Source organism: Oryctolagus cuniculus, chromosome 8 (genome assembly GCF_051225735.1).
Source record: "Oryctolagus cuniculus isolate XC-2025 breed Fujian yellow rabbit chromosome 8, ASM5122573v1, whole genome shotgun sequence".
NCBI classification, from domain to species: domain Eukaryota; kingdom Metazoa; phylum Chordata; class Mammalia; order Lagomorpha; family Leporidae; genus Oryctolagus; species Oryctolagus cuniculus.
Genome location: NC_142874.1, coordinates 2375433 through 2393901, shown reverse-complemented (window position 1 = coordinate 2393901; position 18469 = coordinate 2375433). Strand labels below are relative to the sequence as shown.

Below are 18469 nucleotides of genomic sequence, written 5' to 3'. Positions count from 1 at the left end.
GGGCAAGTGGCACACTTACCTTTCTTCAGACCCAGTCCATCCTCCTTCAGGTGGACTAAGACCCAGCACCTGTCTGCCTTCCTTCCTTCCTTCCTTCCTGCCTTCCTGCCTTCCTGCCTTCCTGCCTTCCTGCCTTCCTGCCTTCCTTCCTGCCTGCCTGCCTGCCTTCCTGCCTGCCTGCCTCCCTTCCTGCCTGCCTTCCTTCCTGCCTGCCTGCCTTCCTTCCTGCCTGCCCGCCTGTCTTTTTCTCTCTTTTTCTTTCTTCTTTCTTTCATTCTTCCTTCCTTTCTTTCTCTTTCTTTTTCTCTCTCTCTTTTTCTTCTTTCTTTTTTCTTCTTCCTCTTTATTTCTTTTTGTTTTCTTCATTCTTTTTCTTTCTTTTTTTCTTTTTCTTTCTGTTAATTTTTCTGTGTCATGATTCTTGCACATTGCATCCAAGGACATGGACCAGGGACAGAGGCTTATGATTACTGTGTGCAAGAACTCTCCTCTTGGGGGTCAAAGCATCTGACAAGAAAGCACTCCTAGATTCTAGATTAAGTCCTCAAGCACCTCTCTCAATAACAAGTGAGAGAAGGTATGCTAACTGGAGAGCATCTTTGGTTTAATTAACTCTGGGAGGTCTGAGTGTTACTGTGGTCCTCATTGGGCTATAATAATGGGTCATGAATCATTTGAATGTGACTATTCACCACTAGAGGGCTCTGTAGGGTAAATTACATTTTCACAGTCATTGACTTCTGATTCCCCACTGTTGTCTCCAGCAGCTCTTCTGAGAAAGAAAATCTGCTTCACTAGCAGGATACTTAAGTCCAGCACTGGCTGAAGCATAATTGAAAGAGCCCACAGCTGAGATAAAGGTAAAAAGACACTTGCTTCCATGTGAGAATGACTAAGAATACTGTCTTGATTGGGTAAAACTCATCATGAAGAGGATAAGGCACCTCTGCATCTCCAAGTGTATTTCTACCTCCCAGCTGCAAACCCAGAATAGTGCATCCATTGAATAAACAATGATTCCATACTTCTATGTGGTGCTTCCCTGCTTAACATTGCCTGCTGAAATCTTGTTTCCATATACTTTTACCCAGCATGATTTGTCTTAATTTTTTCGCTTATCCCTGACAATATTAAGCAATTTGCACACTATGCTCTACATTTGACAGACTGACAACACTTTATTTTTGTGTGCACTATAAACCTGATAAATTGCTCTAATGATTTTCATTATTTCATCATTGTAAAAATTCCTGTATCATGTTCTTTAATAAGTTTGGCATAATACTGAAAGGTGTTTGACACTGAAGACACTGTATTTTTGCTTGCTGGTATTAACTAGATTGGGAGTAGTGATATCCTCTGATTATACCTTCAAATTGAACTAAAGAGAGCCTAAATTCTAAAACAGGAATAAAATTGCTGATAGTGGAGGTGAAGCTGATGAGAAGGAAGACAAGATTGGGCACTCTGATGGTGTGAGTGAGCTGTTGATGGGTGATCTGTTCCTTATATAAAACCTGCTGCTGTGGGTTTGCCAATTTTTATGTACCACTCAGTAACCTTCTTTCACATATCTTTAAGAATTCTGTCTCAAATCTCTCCCTTAATTTCACTTTCACAGTTATGGAAAACAAAGTTTTGAACAAAGCTGATGGTTATGGATTTAAATTATTTGCAGAAATTCTGTGTTGCTATTGCATGGATCACTGATGCTGAAAGTTTCCTCTTATCTCTCCCAGCAAGAATCCTTAATGGCCCACACTGCTGCTGGTGCTGTAGAAACTTACAGTGCTGAAGGTGTAGTCCAAAATGGGGGCTGTCATGATGAAATTCTCTGAGTGCACTATTTTAATATCAGGCAGTGGGTTAACACCCTGGCCTGAAGTGCCAGCATCACTTATGTGCACCGCTTCAAGACCTGGCTGCTCCATTTGTGATTCAGCTCTCTGCTATGGCCTGGGAAAGCAGTAGAAGATGGCCCAAGTCCTTGGACCCCTGCACCCACAAGTGAGACACAGAAGAAGCTCCTGGCTCTTGGCTTCCAACTGGCACAGCTCCGGCTGTTACAGCCAATTGGGGAGTGAACCATCAGATGGAAGACCTCTCTCTCTCTCTGCCTCTCCTCTCTCTGTGTTACTTTGACTTTTGAATAAATAAATCTTTTTTTAAAAAGTTATTTGGCATGTCACCTTTACTATAAAAATCACATCTGAGCAAGGTTTTGGCTCTGGATGCAACAGATGGTCACTGGCTAAGGGGTAATTACAGTGCACTGACCTCATCCAGATGGCAGCAGAACCCACCAGCACAGCCCCTTCTCTGTGCTGACACCACTCCATGTGCCCACTGCTCTCCTGCATGCAGCTCTTGAGCTCTAGCCTTTTAGTTTGCAACCAACCAACCACAGTTGGCTCTAATCACACACACACACATCATGCTGCAAATATCACACGTTTGAGAAAGGACTTACTATTACAAGCCCACTGGTGTGTGGGGATGGGGATGACTGAGCACACCCTGGCACCTGCTCCTAAGAAGTGACACAAAGGGCCCCAGATCTCAGAGCTTGCCCTTTGAGTGTTTACAGCATCTCTTGGTTACGTTTGAAGAGGTCAATTATTTCTGGGTTTTCAGTCCAGCGATCTGACAGCTACCAAGAAATTAATTCTCTCATTCCTTAATCAGGCATTTGAAACTTATTAGCAATATGTGTATTTCTACATCTTTGAATAATGACTACTTCTCTGAAGGAAACAGTGAGAGACACCATGGAGGTTTCCTCTGGTAGGGTAAATCACACTTAGTAATATATGATTCAAATTAGTAGATCATTTTCCATTTTGACTTAAAGATCCTACCAGTTTCTGCTTACTACATTGTACTTCAGAACTCTTTCACATTAAATATGACTAATATGCATTTCCATATTTTGAAAGAGAGTATAAAAACATCTCACATCTTTTAATAAAACTTTCCATTTCCCTTTTGCAGCAAAGAGACAAAATCAGTTCAACACACCAGTATGAGAGGGGGAAAAAAAACTCAACAAATTAAAATAATATTCAAACCACAGCATCAAATATATCTACATCCAGCTCAACATCAACATTTATAATATATCAGTAATTTTATCAGATTTTCTCTGTAGGGAACCTTTATTAATATGTTCTGATTATTTACAACTGTACTAGCAAAGCACACTCCCAAAGTGCACATATTTAATACAGTATCAACTATTTGCATTTACAGGATTTTTAAACAATCAGAAAAAAGATCAACTGTTTAAGATCCTTAAGGTATATTACAAAAACTACTGCTAGTTCTTGTACTATGGTATGCTTACTCAGTAAAACTAGCAACAAAATACACACACAGTAACTGAGTAATTCTGATCCACTCATGCCAACCCGGGGTGTCTCCATGAACTCTAAGCTGTCTTATACAAAAGTTAAGGCAAAGTCATTTTCAAGTTTAAATGCAATTCAAGCCTTTAAATATTGGATGGAAATATTAAAAAAAAACCTCAATCTTGTTAAATAACATTTCATGGAATAAACTGTATGGTTACATGTAGCAGGAAATATTTTAATGTCTGTTGCTTAGAATAATTAAAGAAAAATGTTGGGGGCCACCACCGTGGTTCACTTGGTTAATCCTCCACCTGCAGCAATGGCACCCCATATGGGCACTGGGTTCTAGTCCCGGTTGCTCCTCTTCCAGTCCTGCTCTCTGCTGTGGCCCAGGAAGGCAGTGGAGGATGGCCCAGGTGCTGGGCCCCTGCACCTGCATAGGACACCAGGAGGAAGCACCTGGCTCCTGGCTTCAGATCGGCACAGCTCTGGTCATGGTGGCCATTTGGGGAGTGAACCAATGGAAGGAAGATGTTTCTCTCTGTCTCTCTCTCTCTCTCTCTCTCTCTCACTGTATACCTCTATCTGTCAAATAAATAAAAGAGAATACTTTTAGGCATTTTAAAACCAAATAATTTACAACACTTCTAGAAGTGAATCAATGAGACCCTCATCTTGGGGGTAAAAAGAGCAACAATTTTTGTCCTCCACCAGCCAAAGAGGGGCATAAAACCACAAACAGCATTCTCTCACCATTACATAACTTTTAAATCCATGTGCTGATGCAGAGGTTCAGGAAGACATCCCCATGGAGTTAAGATGAGGACTCTTCCAATAGAGTGCCTGGGGGCAGGGGAACACGGACAGAAATGTGCATGGAGCAGGTGCACTAGGCCAAGAGCCAGAGCAGCCAGCTCACAGGGATCAAAACCATTTCATGATACAACATACTGGCAACATGTCAGTGGCCAACAAAGTATATTTTCATTTAGGTTCTATTCACATGTTTTGAATTGATTTTAGTATATAGCCACTTGCAATTGAGGGGAGAAGCTGGGTACTTGCTGGCAGGATGTCAAAGCTCAAAGCTTTCAGGTTTCTCTAGGGTGTGCTCTGCAGGTTCTTTCTGCCCACTGGATCCAAAAAGGCCTATATGTACATTTATATGTATTTTTAAATGCTGGACTCACTTGTTAACAGTTTAGATGAAAGCACAGCTCCCATGCCAGTGTGTCAGCGACCTGACACTGCCAACCCCCTTCCACCTTGAGGCCAAGGTCGCCATCTGCTGGAGCATCTGAGATATGCACTTGTAGATCAATATTATTTTAAAAAATAAAGCAGCATAGTTCCCTTAATTTAGAAAAATTTACTATATATAGCTTGCATTCAGAACCACACAGAGGGTTAATAAAAAAACATGAATCTGTTGGGATAAATGCATTTTCTATCCTGAAAAAATCAGACTTACACATCACCTCCAGTTAAGCACCAACCAAAAATAAGGTTTATATTAATTAAATCCTGAAAAACAGTTTTTTTAGAGGGGGAGAATCTGACTCACAGAAGAAAAAATAACTTGCAGGCATTCCATGGGGCTCACAGACACTGCAAGTGCCTAACCAGTGGCTCATTCTCATACTGAGTGGGAAGAGTGTTTCATTTGTGGTTAATGCAGCTCTATGCAACCCCTCCCAGACATAGGATTTTCACTGAGGAGACTTGGGGGGAGTGTTCTGCCCTCTCTGAAGACACTTTCCAACAGCTGGGGGTGAGAGCCGGTGCCCAGGCTGCCTTCCCTGGTCTTTGGAGACTCTGGGAGTGGACTTGAGGGCAGGGGCTCCCTCTATTTCTCCACAAGTGCAGTGAGCTTCTCTTCCTCCTTCCTACAACTGCGGGGGTTTGACTTTTGTTCTTTTGGGGGTTGCAGTGGGGAAGAAGGTGGCTCTTCACTCATTCTCTGACAAATCTCCACGTAACTGGGCTTTTGCAATTCTGTGGCAGCTCCATGCACCTGCTCTGATTTGCACGCAGTTGTAGTAAGGACAGGGGGAGTCTGTCCACACTGTGGGTTTCCTTCTGCTATTCTACCACCTTGGGATCCTCAGGTAAATGGGCTGGGGGGGATCATTCATATGTTGCTGATACAGCACAAGAAGCCAGCAGTGAGGGCTCTCTGGGGACCACTACAGGAATAGCGTTCCTACTTGTATCTGCATGGAGGCTCCTTTCCTTTGATAATCCTATTACCAAGCTAGATGGCCTGTTTTCAAACAAGTCCTGTCATCAAATTGCCTGCAGCTCCAGGTAATGGGGGGAAGTTGGACAGCCCCAGTTCAAAGTTTGTGATGGAGGCTTTGGTCATGTTGGAGACTGAGTTTGGCTGCTTGTAAACTTCTCCTCCTTTTTCTTCCTATAGCAAAGGAATTTTTCCTGCTTCTGGGAGGATACTGTCTGAGTGAAGTCAGAGGAGAGGCTGCAGGCTTGAAGGTTGGAGACGTGAACCCATGTATAAATCCAGTATTTGGAAATAGAGTTACCAAGGGTGGATTGAAATAGCTACGCATTGTTGACAATGTCTGGGGGCAGTCAGGCCGTACAGAGGAAACTGTTGTTGGGGACTGTATAGTGGAGGTAAATAAATGATGTGTAACACTGCTGTGTATAAAGGTTCATGTCGAGAGACCTAAATCCATTCTTTGGCAAAAATGGGTTTATAGCTATTGCCTTTCTTTTAGCTGCACCTTAATTGGTTTTCCTTGAAAAGTTTTGACTTTTTGCAGGTATTTGTAAGCCTGTTGTGCATCAGCTTCTGCTTCAAATGTAATAAATCAATTATCACTATGGGCAAATTCACAGTTTATAAATTTCAGTAAATTATTTCCTTTAAATAGTGCTTCTACTTCTTCCACAGGGGTAGATTCAGATATTTCTCACAATATTACTATGCAACGATTTTGATTTGGCCTTACTTTTTCTCCCTTCTCACCCACCTGGACTAAAGGTAAAGATCTTAGCACTTCAACAATCGAATCCACACTAGTACTGAGTTTCTTGATATAGTCAAGGGTAGCTACCATTGTAATTAGAGCATACTAATCACTATCCATCTGTGATGTAAGATACATGGCACTAGCAAGAGTCTCCCTAGATAAACAGAATTCCAATTTTTTAAGTACTTCTTGAGAGTCTTCCTGGCTTTCTGGTTGAGACTCATTTCCTCCTGTTTCACTATTTTCAGGTAGAGATTCGTATTCTGCATGATCCAGAGCCAAAGCGTTCGTGTCTGTTTTAACTCAGGTAAATCTGGTAATGCTGCATTCTCATGACTTTTGTCACCATCACCATTGACATCCAATCCCTGCGGGCTGCAGTCTGCACCATGGCCAGCTGTTTCCTCCCATGCAGCACTCAAACCGACAGCTGCACTACTTGCTTCCAAATGTAACGTGAGTCCCCCACACTTTCGCATTAGGGCTTAGTTCTGAAACATTAGTTGTTGGTACCTGACTCAAAGCTGGGATGGAACTTGTTTGAGAAGTGGTTTGAGATACAGGACCATTCATCAGATGAGAGCTGTCCTTGCCTCTTGGCCTCGCTGTGCCTGCAGTTCAGCCACAACTTTAGCGTCCTGACCAGAAGTCATGGGTTCCACTGGAAGAAGTTTAATGTAAACTTCAGGATGCTGCTGGCACCACCTGCCCCAGCCCACTGGCCTCTGGGGGGCTCCTTGCTGCAGCCCCAGTGCCTGGTGACCCCACAACATGCAGGGAGAGCTGAGGAGGGAGACTAGGAAGAGGCGGCACTGCAGGGCCAGGCTGGATGTAGGGAGGAAGGGCCAGCATGGGCCGGTGCAGCGGCAAAAGCGGATTCTTCCCCTTTGGGACCGAAAATGTCTCAACCTTGAGACTCTGGATCCCCAACACTCCTTCCCTTCGCATGAGAAGACACCTAAATACATCCTTAAAAGGTTGTGTGTGAATCAATCTGGCAGAAATTCACTAAGTACCAAGTTGATCGCATCATCATAGAGCGGATGGGAGACTGAGCAGAGCCCAGCGTCGAACCATGGTGCTTCTGATGAGAATACAGGGCCCACATTTTCTCAGAAAAGATCACTGGAGGGGCCCAGCTTGAGGTGGGTCAGAGGCAAAAGTGCTAAAAGTATAATAACTGGGCATTCTCAATGAATGGGACTCACTCATGGTATTTCTGTAAGTTTGAAATAATTTCAAAATTAACTACTCTTAAAATGACCAAATTATAAGATGGCAATATCCATATCATGTTAGTAAAGCAGGGACAGCATCAAATACTATAAAGGCTAAACCTTACCCAATTCCTATTAGGCCGAAGTTGTAAAACTTGTCCCCTTCTAAGCATCTACATGTGTGGAGACTGCACAAAAAAATAGAATAATATTCACAATACATTTCTTTTTGTGAATATATTTGTGATAATTTGTAAACAGCTTGATCTTTCTATTTTAAATGTTTTGAAAACCCTGTTGCTCTTTAAAAATAATTATTTTATTTTTGTACTTGAAAACTAGAGATGGGGCGTATCTCAAATCTGTTGGTTCACTCCCCAACTTTATGCCACAACTGGGGCAGGACCAAGCCCAAGCCAGCAAACTGAAACACAATCTGGGTCTCTACAAGGGTGGCACGGACTCAACTCCTTTAACCCTCATCACCATCTCTCAAAATGCACACCAACATGAAGCTGGAATCAGAAGCAGAGCTGGGACTTTTCCCAGGCTCTCTGACATGGGATGCAGGCATCCCAAGCAGTGGTCACACCACTATGTCAAATGGCCACTCCTTCATTTTTAATTTAGTTTTGATTTGGGAATCAGAGAGACTGAGAAAGACAAGCAGCAGAAATCACTCATCTGTTGGCTTACTACACAATGCCCACCACAATCAGGACTGAGTTAGATGAAAGACAGGAGCCAGGAGCTTCATCCAGGTCTTCCGTATGGTTGACAGAAATGCTTGGGACATTATCCACTGCTTTCTCAGACAAACTAGCAAGAATCTATATTGGAAGAGGAGTTGCCAGGACTCAAAGCTGCACTCCAGTATGAGATGCCAATGTCAGAAGAGCAGCTTAACCTATTGAATCACATGCTAGTCCCTGCATCAATTCAAACCAGTGCACTCACCCTACCCTGTATATATTCAAAGAATGCAAAGCTGGACATCCCCTCCCTTTCCTTATTATAAAAGCCTGTCCTGCACCACCTCAAAAGAACCTTGGTTCACTTTAAACTGAATCTGTCTCCCAATTTGCAATCCTATTCTGCATCTGAAAAACATCTCTGATTTTTTTTTAATCTCATTTATGACCGTTTGCTTTATATAATCCAGGACTCTCTTGTCTTGTCTTCTTGCCTACTGGCAGATTTGGGAAAATGTTTTATAATATGTATTTTCACTACCTCAGGTGAATACCTGAGGGTTAAAATGTTAGATAAGTGAATGCTACATTTTTTTTCCTAAAAACTCTTCGTTGAATTAGAATTCATATGTCTTAATACTCATGAAGCAGATGTTCTTCAGAATCACATTCTCTACAGCTTTCCCTCAGATGTCTCAAGCAGGGCCTGAACTTCCTTGGTGGCATCCATAATCATATCCTTGAATGTGACTAACTCCTAAAATATGGACATCCTTGCTCAGCCAAGGCCATCTGTACCAGTGTCTAGGAGAGAAGGTCATAACTGTACCAAAGGGGTGGCTCTATGGATAGAAAATTTAAACCATGGTTGGGATTACCCTCAAGTATTTCCCTGTGCTGGCCTTCCACATGTCTTTCCCACATAATCACTGGGATATGTACACAATCTGAACAGTCAGTGATTTCAATATATGGGAGTGTCACAGCTATGCTGTGAAATAACCTGTAGATGTCTGAGTAAAGTGGGAAATTATACATGATTATAAATTTTTGAACTTAAGAATACAAAACTATTTCCTTATCAGTTTCAAATACATCTCCTAACTCATTATGTGGCAGCGAAACATGAATTAATTCTGACATATCAACTATGACCATGAGTGAACTATTCTCTGATATGAACCTTAGGTTCCTCCACAAAATGACTGAACATTGGAAGAGCTAAAGTATACAGTGTTGCTTATGTAGCAAATAATAAATGGGATTTATGTCTGTTTGTGTTAAGGTGGAGAGGATGATGAAACAGTGACCAGCACTATTCAGATTGAACAGTAGAAATACAAAACCTGGGGTTCAGCAGGTGCAGCTCTTTCACCTCTATCTCCATCGTGTTCACTGTCACAAATAAGAAGCAGTTCCAGACAGGCTTGGATTCCTGAATTGCTGCAATATGATGGTTTTAGCCTGATTTCTTTTGTGGTAAGGACTCACTTCTCTCTTCTCCGGGGTTTCCAATCATCAGTCATCATTTTCCTTCTATCTGTTACTATTATTATTTACTTATTTGAGAGGCAGAGTTTTAGACAGAGAGAAGAGAGAGGGGGCTCTTCCATCATCTGGTCCATTACCCAAATGGTCACAATGGACAGAGCTGGGCCAATCCCAAGCCAGGAGCCAGGATCTCTTCTGGGTTTCTCATGTGAGTGCAGGGGCCCATGCACCTGAGCCATCTTCCACTGCTTTTACAGGCCATTATCATGGAGCTGGATTAGAAGTGGAGCAACCAGGAGACCAACCAGTGCCCATATGAGTACCACAGGAGGAGGATTAGCTTCCTATGGCATAGTGCCAGTCCCATTTCCTTGTCTCTTAATCCAGTCTATCTGCTAAATGGGAAACAAAATATTTTCAATTTAATGTCATCTCAACAGTCATCCGAAAAATTGTCATGTAACGTTATTTTTTATTGTTACATGCGTTTTAAATCTACAGCTAGGGGGCCAGCATTGTGGCACAGTGGGTAAAGAAACTGCCTGTGACACCATCATCCCTTATGGGTGCTGGTTCAAGACCTAGCTGCTCCAATTCCAATTCATCTCCCTGCTAATATGCCCAGAAATACAGTGGAGGATGGTCCACGTGCTTGGGCCCCTGTACCCATGTGAGGGATTTGAAAGAAACTCCTGACTCCTGGTTCCAGCCAGAGCATTGTGGCCATTTGAGGCATGAAACAGTGGAAAGAAGATCTCTTGCTCTCTCTCTCTCTCTCTCTCTCTTTTTTTCTCTGTGTAACTCTGACTTTCAAATAAATAATGCTTTTAAAAAAATCTTAAATCCACAGATAAAAGTAAATAAAATTACTCTTCATATATTATATGTATTTTAAAAATATGGATAAGAGGAGCAGGCAGGTCTAGTAGTTAGATGCCTGAATCCTACACTACAGTGCATAAGTTTGATATCTTCATCCAGAGCCATACTCCAGTTTCCTGTTACTGCAGACCCTGGAAAGCAATGGTGATGGTTCAACTAACTGGGTTCCTGTCACCCATTTGGGAAACCTATATAGAGTTCTTGACACCACCTTAAGTATTGGCACAATCTTGACCAATGTAGATATTTGGGGAGTGAACCAGTGACAGGGAGCTTTAAGCCTAAGAGTCAATTTTATTCTGCAGCCAATCTTTTACAACTACTTTGATACACAGAAATCTCTTCAAAATCAGGCCATCCCTGAAATCTTCAGTTTTCATGCTCACACGCTGATGCTTAGATGTTCCAATATCTAATTTGGTCACAGTAGTCTGGATAACCAAGGTTACATGTTGGGGTGTGCAAATGAAAGGAAAAACAGGACATGGGGTCTCTTCCTCCAGAAAGTGTGCACAGACTAACCAACCAGGTGTGGTTTCTTTGCTGATAAGGATTACAACAGCCTATTGTAAAGCACATGCATGTGTTCATAGAACTAAGGATTCTCTGAAACACATTTAGCAAGATATATTAGGTAAACATTGTGAGTGTCCTGAATCCACACTGGTCTGAGGTGTCTCCCCCATTCTTTCTTGGCATCAGAAAGCAAAAGCACAGAGGTACTGTGCTTATGGAGAGCCTCATCTTTCCCACAAATCAGGCCTGAGAGACTTTCTGTGCCTCACTGTTCCCACAACTGCCCCTAGTTATAAATCAGGCAGACATCCTGTGCCTCCTGGTATCAGGTATCTTCTCCAGCTGCTCCAGCCCACATCCCACATCCATTTGTTTGGCTGCTCCAATCCATCTCCCACCTATCTCCCACCTCCCTTGGGACAAGTTCCCTATAACACCCCAGCCCTACACCTGAGCCCAGAGTGCCCCTGCCTCTGAGGATACTCCTGGCAGTTCTTCACCCTAAAACTTTTTCTTTGCTCAGTATGGTCTTGGTTGTAGTTCCCAGTCATGGTTGCAAACCCTAACAAACATGTCTGAGAAAGCAGCTGCATGTTCTTGTGAAGTCTACGTTCTCACAAGCGCTCAATGCTCTTCTTGTTAGAGGTCATAAGCTATCATTAATCAGTACCTGAGGTCACACTCTGTGTACTAGGAAGAAAATGTCTTCACTAAGAGTGGTCTGGCAGAAATCTTATTCTCCACAGTCACACTTTATCATCTTCACAAACCTGCCTGGAAACAACCAGGTTGACCAGATCTGAGTCCACTGTGTGTGTGAATGAACATGACTTTTTGCTTCATATCTAATGCTGTTCCTCTATTTTGGATTGCATATATGTTTGTGGGCTTATGCTTTGATTCGTAGTAATTCCTCATGTTATGGAATTGATTTGCACTGAATACAAACTGCAAATAAAATACCTGAAAGGTTGAAAGAGAAAAAAGGAATTTATCCAAATGTTCCTATACATCCAATAAATTTTTTAAGTTTAAATTGGTGAACACAAATGAATAACTCCATCTTGCTCTTCTATCCAACCCTCTCATTTCTCCCTCACTCAATGTTGTTCAACCTCTCCCAGTCCCTCTAACACTGACGGTGCTCCCTGCAGGAGTGTCTGTCTCCCCACTGCACTATGAGCTTCTGCCTTCACTCAGCTCTATCTCCTGTGTGCACCACTCACTTAAATTCACTTTGATCATTCCAATGGTTAATGAATGAATTATTTCCTAAGCAATTCCATGACATAGAAGAGAAAAATTACAGTCTTTCATGTTTTTTCTCTGTAGGAAAATTCTTCATGGAGAAAGAAATGTTAATGTAAATGTTGGAAAGATATTATTGATCATCCTCTGGCCTGATACACTTGGACAAAGGTCCTACAAAAATAAAACTAGAACTATATTTATTGGATGCATTTCAAAGTCTCAGGCCAAGATGAGAGGCTGCCCATTTTCTTACAAAGGAGGATCCATTCATAGACTGAACTGCAGTTGCATCATCATAAACTCAGCAGAGACTGGTGTATATTCCTGTATTCTCACCCAAAGATAGTGTGATAACTAAGGAGACCAAACTGGAGAGAGAAAGGAGACATCATTGCAGTCTTCCCAACATTCCTAGATAGCACCAGTCATGAATCTCCACTCTTTTGGGAATAGCCTGCCACCAGCCCTACTCACAAGCACCTGAAGAGTGACATATGACCAACAGAGGGAGCCCTTTTCTTATCCAGGGTCATGTAGAAGAGGGCTTGAGTACTGTATCCAACAAGGGCAGGTGTCATTCTAAGGTAGGTGACATATACATGTGTCTACACACACACACCAGATCTCTAGGATTTTTTTAATCTAAAAATTCCATTTCCGCTGAATAGCATACCCTTCCTACCATTTATAACCACTTTTCTACTTTCTGTTTCTAGTATTCTATTTTACTTATTTTAAAGGTTTATATTATTTATTTGAAAGACAGAGTGACAGAGAGTGGTAGAGCCAGAGACAGAGGTCTTTCATCCACTGGTTCACTCCCCAAAACACTGAGATAACCAGAGCTAAGCCAATCTGAAGCCAGGAGCCAGGAGTTTCTTCCAGGCTTCCCACTCAGATGCAGGGGCCCAAGGTCTTGGGCCATCTTCTCCTGCTTTCCCAGGCCATAACAGAGTTCTGGATCAGAAGTGGAGCAGCCAGGACTAGAACCAGCACCATATGGGATGCTGGCACTGTAGGCAGGAGCTTAAACCCACTACCCCACAGTGCCAGTCTTTCTGACTACCTTATTTATTTCATATGATTAGAATATTGCAGTATTTTTCCTTTGGGGACTGATACTTGTGGCTAATTTCATTTAATAAAATATATTCAGGGTTCATCCATGTCACAGGATTTCCTTTTCTTCTGTGCCTGCATAACTTTTCACTTTGAGTACAGGCCACACTAGAAATCTTGGCTACAGTGAATTATGCTGTGGTGAATAATATTTATACTTTGCTTACATTGAACTTTCAATATTTTAGATGTATACTCAGAAGTGAGAGTACCAGATCACATAAAAATTCCATTTTTTAATTTAATTAAGAGACACTGTTTTCTGTGGTGGTTGTGCCATTTTACATTACCACAAACAACACACATGTGGCTGAAAATCTTTGTATCTTCACCAACACAATTGGGTATTCCATTTTTTTAAAAGAATAGGAGCAGGAGATCTTATTGGCCATTTCCAGGCCATGGTTATGAAGATCTCTTTGCATGTGCACTCAAAGTGATTCAGCATTGGGCTTATTGTCAGTGTGGTGCAATTGCTCCTCACCCAGGGAGAAGTATACAACTCTGTTAAGTACATTTTCAACTTCATGCAATGGTTCTTTAAAAAAAAAAGATTTATTTATTTATTTGAAAGTAAGAGTTACACAGAGAAAGGAGAAGCAGAGGGAGAGAGAGGTCTTCCATCAAATGGTTCACTCCCCAATTGGCCCCAGTGGCTGGAGCTGCACTGATCCAAAGCCATGAGCCAGGAGCTTCTTCCAAGTCTCCCATGTGGGTGCAGGGGCCCAAGGACTTTGGCCATCTTCTACTGGTTTCCCAGGCCATAGCAGAGAGCTGGATGGGAAGTGGAGCAGCCAGGACTTGAGCCAGCATCCATATGGAATGCCAGCACTTCAGGCCAGGGTGTTCACCCACTGTGCTACAGTGCTGGCCCCTGTGCAATGGTTCTAACAGTAGGTCTGGTGGTATCATAACCCCATCTGGCTATCAATACTGTTTCTGTTCCAGGTAACTTTCTGTTAGTAAGGCCAAACACAGATTTCTGTCTGAACATTCTCTAGCTTAGGATTCACATAAAAGATGAGCACCATCACATCATTCTTCTTCCCATTCTGTCTGCCATGACCTAGAGTGTAGACCTATCAGGCTGACCCATATTTTAACTCTTCCAATAAATTGTTCCTATACAGGACAGAACACCCTACATGAGGCTCCCATAAAACAGACACAAAAGGGGAAGTAGTGTTGCAATGCCCAAGTGGGATCAAAGTGGTGACCTTGCCTAGAGTTTCCTTCTTTGGGACAACCCATGTCACCATGGGGTCCTTCTTGCCCAAATGTCCGAGGTATCAATAGTGAGAGCTGAGCCAATATCTGCAGGATTTCTTGAGTCTGGGCACCTGGAAAGTCAGGATAGAGCAGAACAGATGACTTTCTCCAGTGGGTCTTCAGCAAAGAAAGCTTGACACAATGAGTTCCAGGTTCTATTGTTGACTTTCATCAAGAAATTGATTTAATTTCTTGGGATCCACTTTCATAGGGTTCCTCAGCAGAAAAGACCTCGCCAAAGTCTCATCCTCCTTCTGACTCATGCCATGTCCATAATCACATAGCTGAATCCAAAAACCCCAGGGAGTGCTGGGTACAATCAGGACCCAGCTTTGCACAGACAGAACTGAGTTCCAACATGGTTCCCTCTAAATGCTCAGTTATGTGACCCTGGAAATTCACTGTACCTCCTAAAGACTCTGTAGCCTGGGCAATGGCAAGTAGAATGGCAGTTACTGGGAGTTAGGGAGAGTGGAATTATAGGAAATTTTCATTCATTGGGTAGAGTTTCAGTCTCATAAGGAAAAACAGTTCTAAATATTGGTCACACAGCAATGTGCTTATCCTCCACATTGCTCAACAAACACAGCAATGTGCTTATACTCAACACTACTCAACATACACTTAGAAATGCTTAAAAGATAAAATTCATCAGCTATATTTTGTTTTGTCAGTACCACACTAACAGTACATTTAAAAAGTGATCAAATAGGGGCTGGAGCTATGGCACAGCTCCAGCCAGTGATGCCTACATCCTATATGGATGCCGGTTTGAGTCTTGGGTGCTCCACTTTCCATCCAACTCTTCACTAGTGTGCCTGGGAAAGCAGTGGGAAATGTCTCAAGTACTTGGCCCCGGCACACACATGGGGTACCTGGAAGAATCCCCTGCCTCTTGGCTTCAGATTGGCCCAACTCAGGCCATTGTGGCCATTTTGAGAGTGAACCAGTGGATGGAAGATCTCTCTGTCTCTACCTCTCTAAATTTGTGTTTGAAATAAACAAAACAAATCTTTAAAACAAAAAAGAACTCTTGATGTAAAAAAGGCAAATACACATCTCATAAAAGTTAACATGTTATGCTTTCTCAGAAGTGCTGTTAATACTTACTAATTTTGTACAATCTCTTATATTAGCCCATTTCCACAATAACATTTCTGATTCCATTTTGATGAGCTGCTATGTTGATTTTTTTTATAGGAATCAGCAGATGCCATCTTCTCTCACTAAGGACACTGGTGACAGAGTGCAGAAGCCATGTTCAATGTGAGTGAGGCCTGGATCCCCTCCCTCCTGGCTGTGTTTGAGGGAAACATAATTTGGTCACCCCTGGCATCTTACACTAGGTGGAAGCAGGTGTGCCTTGTTATGAACATAGAGACCATTTGTTCACAGCCAGGGCTAAATCCTGGGGCCTGTGCATTCCCTCATAAGATGTGCACACCTGAGCCCCAACTCCTCATGCACCAACACTGCCACAGCAGGAAGAACAAGCATGACCCTTGCCCCTGCAGCAGGAGCTAGTTCTATCCTCACTTACCACTTGCACTGACAGGTGGGATGGATCACTCCCTGAAGAAGTCCTGGCATGATGCTCTCAGTAGAAGACATGGATTTGTGCCAGGGAAAAGCATCAGAGCTTGAGGATCATGCAAGCCCAACCCCATTTCTGCATAACAAAATATTTCTTCTGTTGTGTTTCCTTGGAATAGAAGTTTTTAATTTTTTTTCTTTTTATTCATCATTTTCTACATCTTGAAAATTTGTTGATTCTTCTTCAAGGGTCTATGTATATTTTGAATTCCTCATTTTGTTCCCATATTATTCTTGATATTGAGTTGTTCACCTGTGTACTTTCCTAGGTTGAACAACATGTATACTCAACCACAGAGCACTACAATATGTAAAGCAAATGTTGACAGCTCTGAAGGGATAAACAGCAATGGAACAAACAGAAGAGGCCAATACTCCACTTTCAAAATAAAAGAGAATATCTAGGTGGGAAATCAATAGAGAGTGGTAGATTTGAACACTGTAAATCAACTTTTCCTAACAGTTACACAGAGAGCATTCTACCCGACAGCAGCAGAACATGTATTCTTCTCAACAGCTGTCAAAAATTCTCCAGGTGGGGCCGGCGCCGCGGCTCACTAGGCTAATTCTCCGCCTAGCGGCGCCGGGTTCTAGTCCTGGTCGGGGCACTGGATTCTGTCTCGGTTGCCCCTCTTCCAGGCCAGCTCTCTGCTGTGGCCAGGGAGTGCAGTGGAGGATGGCTCAGGTGCTTGGGCCCTGCACCCCATGGGAGACCAGGAAAAGCACCTGGCTCCTGGCTCCTGCCATCGGATCAGTGCGGTGCACTGGCTGCGGCGGCCATTGGAGGGTGAACCAACGGCAAAGGAAGACCTTTCTCTCTGTCTCTCTCTCTCACTGTCCACTCTGCATGTCAAAAAAAAAAAAAAATTCTCCAGGTGGGATCATCTAATTCAGAAAAAAATATGTCAACAATTTTTAGAAAATTGAAGTCATACCACTGTCTTTCATAACCCCAATAGAATAAAAATAGGAATCTATTTGAGGAAAACTGGAAAATTCACACATACGTGGATCTCAATCCACACTGTCAAACAGCCATTGGCTTGAAGAAGAAATGAAAAAGAAAATAAAAAATATTTCCGTGAGTACATTTTGAGTTTTTTTTTAAAGATTATTTATTTGAAAGGCAGAGTTACACAGAGAAAGAAGGAGAGGCAGAGAGTCAGGTCTTCCATTTGCTGGTCATTCTCCAGATGGCCACAATGGCCGGAGCTGAGCCAATCCTGAGCCAGGAGCCAGGAGCTTCTTCCAGATTTCCCACATGGGTGCAGGGGTCCAAGAACTTGTGCCCACTTCTGCTGCTTTCTCAGGCCACAGTAGAGAGCTAGATCAGAAGTGGAGCAGTCGGGACTTGAACCGGTACCCATATGGAAAGCTAGCAGCGGTGGTGGCTTTACCCACTACACCACAGCACCAGCCCCTATTTTGAGTTTTGAGCTGGGATCCATATCAACAATCACAATCCTCAAGTCCAGGCTTGGGTACAAAGAGAAACCAGGTGGATGTGGAAGGTCACCAGTAGAAAAGCTCTTTGAACACTGAGAACCATGGGGATCTTTAAACAGAGCAGACAGAAGTCTTCTTACTGCCCACAACAAATTCAGGAGACCAGGATGCTGATGTTTATGACCAAGTTCAAAGGCAGACTGCAAAGTCATATATATTTTATATAAAATATAAACATTCCATAGTCTGCTGAGCTTTATTTTATAAATGGATTGATTATACATGAGCTCTCCCATAACACTTAGTAAATAGCTCAATTTGCTCATTCAGCATATGTTCTTTCATATCAGGCACTAGACACTATTCTAAGTATATGGGATGGAGCAGCAAAAACACACAATCAGGAAGGATGCTTTTTAATAGGTCACAGACTAGATATGAGAAAATGAATGAAAATTCACACTGATGCCATAATAAGTGCTATAAAAACATAAGTGTGCGATATAAAAAAGCTGCTTTGAGCACTCCGACAAAATCAATCCATTTCCTCCTAAAGTGTAGTATTCTCAAATGTTTGATCATGATGGGAGATTTTATTTTGCTGAAAGGCAGAGTAACAGGGAAGGAGATTCACATACATGAAAGAGGAG

The 18469-nt window shown here is 42.4% G+C and overlaps 1 long non-coding RNA gene and 1 pseudogene across 1 annotated transcript; one reads left to right on the top strand and one right to left on the bottom strand.

Annotated features, from left to right (window-relative positions):
• Nucleotides 1-15: 15 nt before the first annotated feature.
• LOC149124796 (uncharacterized) lies at nucleotides 16-2138 on the top strand. The gene is made up of 3 exons (XR_016212499.1): nucleotides 16-577; nucleotides 765-860; nucleotides 1740-2138. It is a non-coding gene; the product is annotated as an uncharacterized LOC149124796 (long non-coding RNA).
• Nucleotides 2139-5059: 2921 nt separating this feature from the next.
• LOC138843363 (la-related protein 4B pseudogene) lies at nucleotides 5060-6996 on the bottom strand (annotated as a pseudogene).
• Between the last annotated feature and the right edge of the window lie 11473 nt (nucleotides 6997-18469).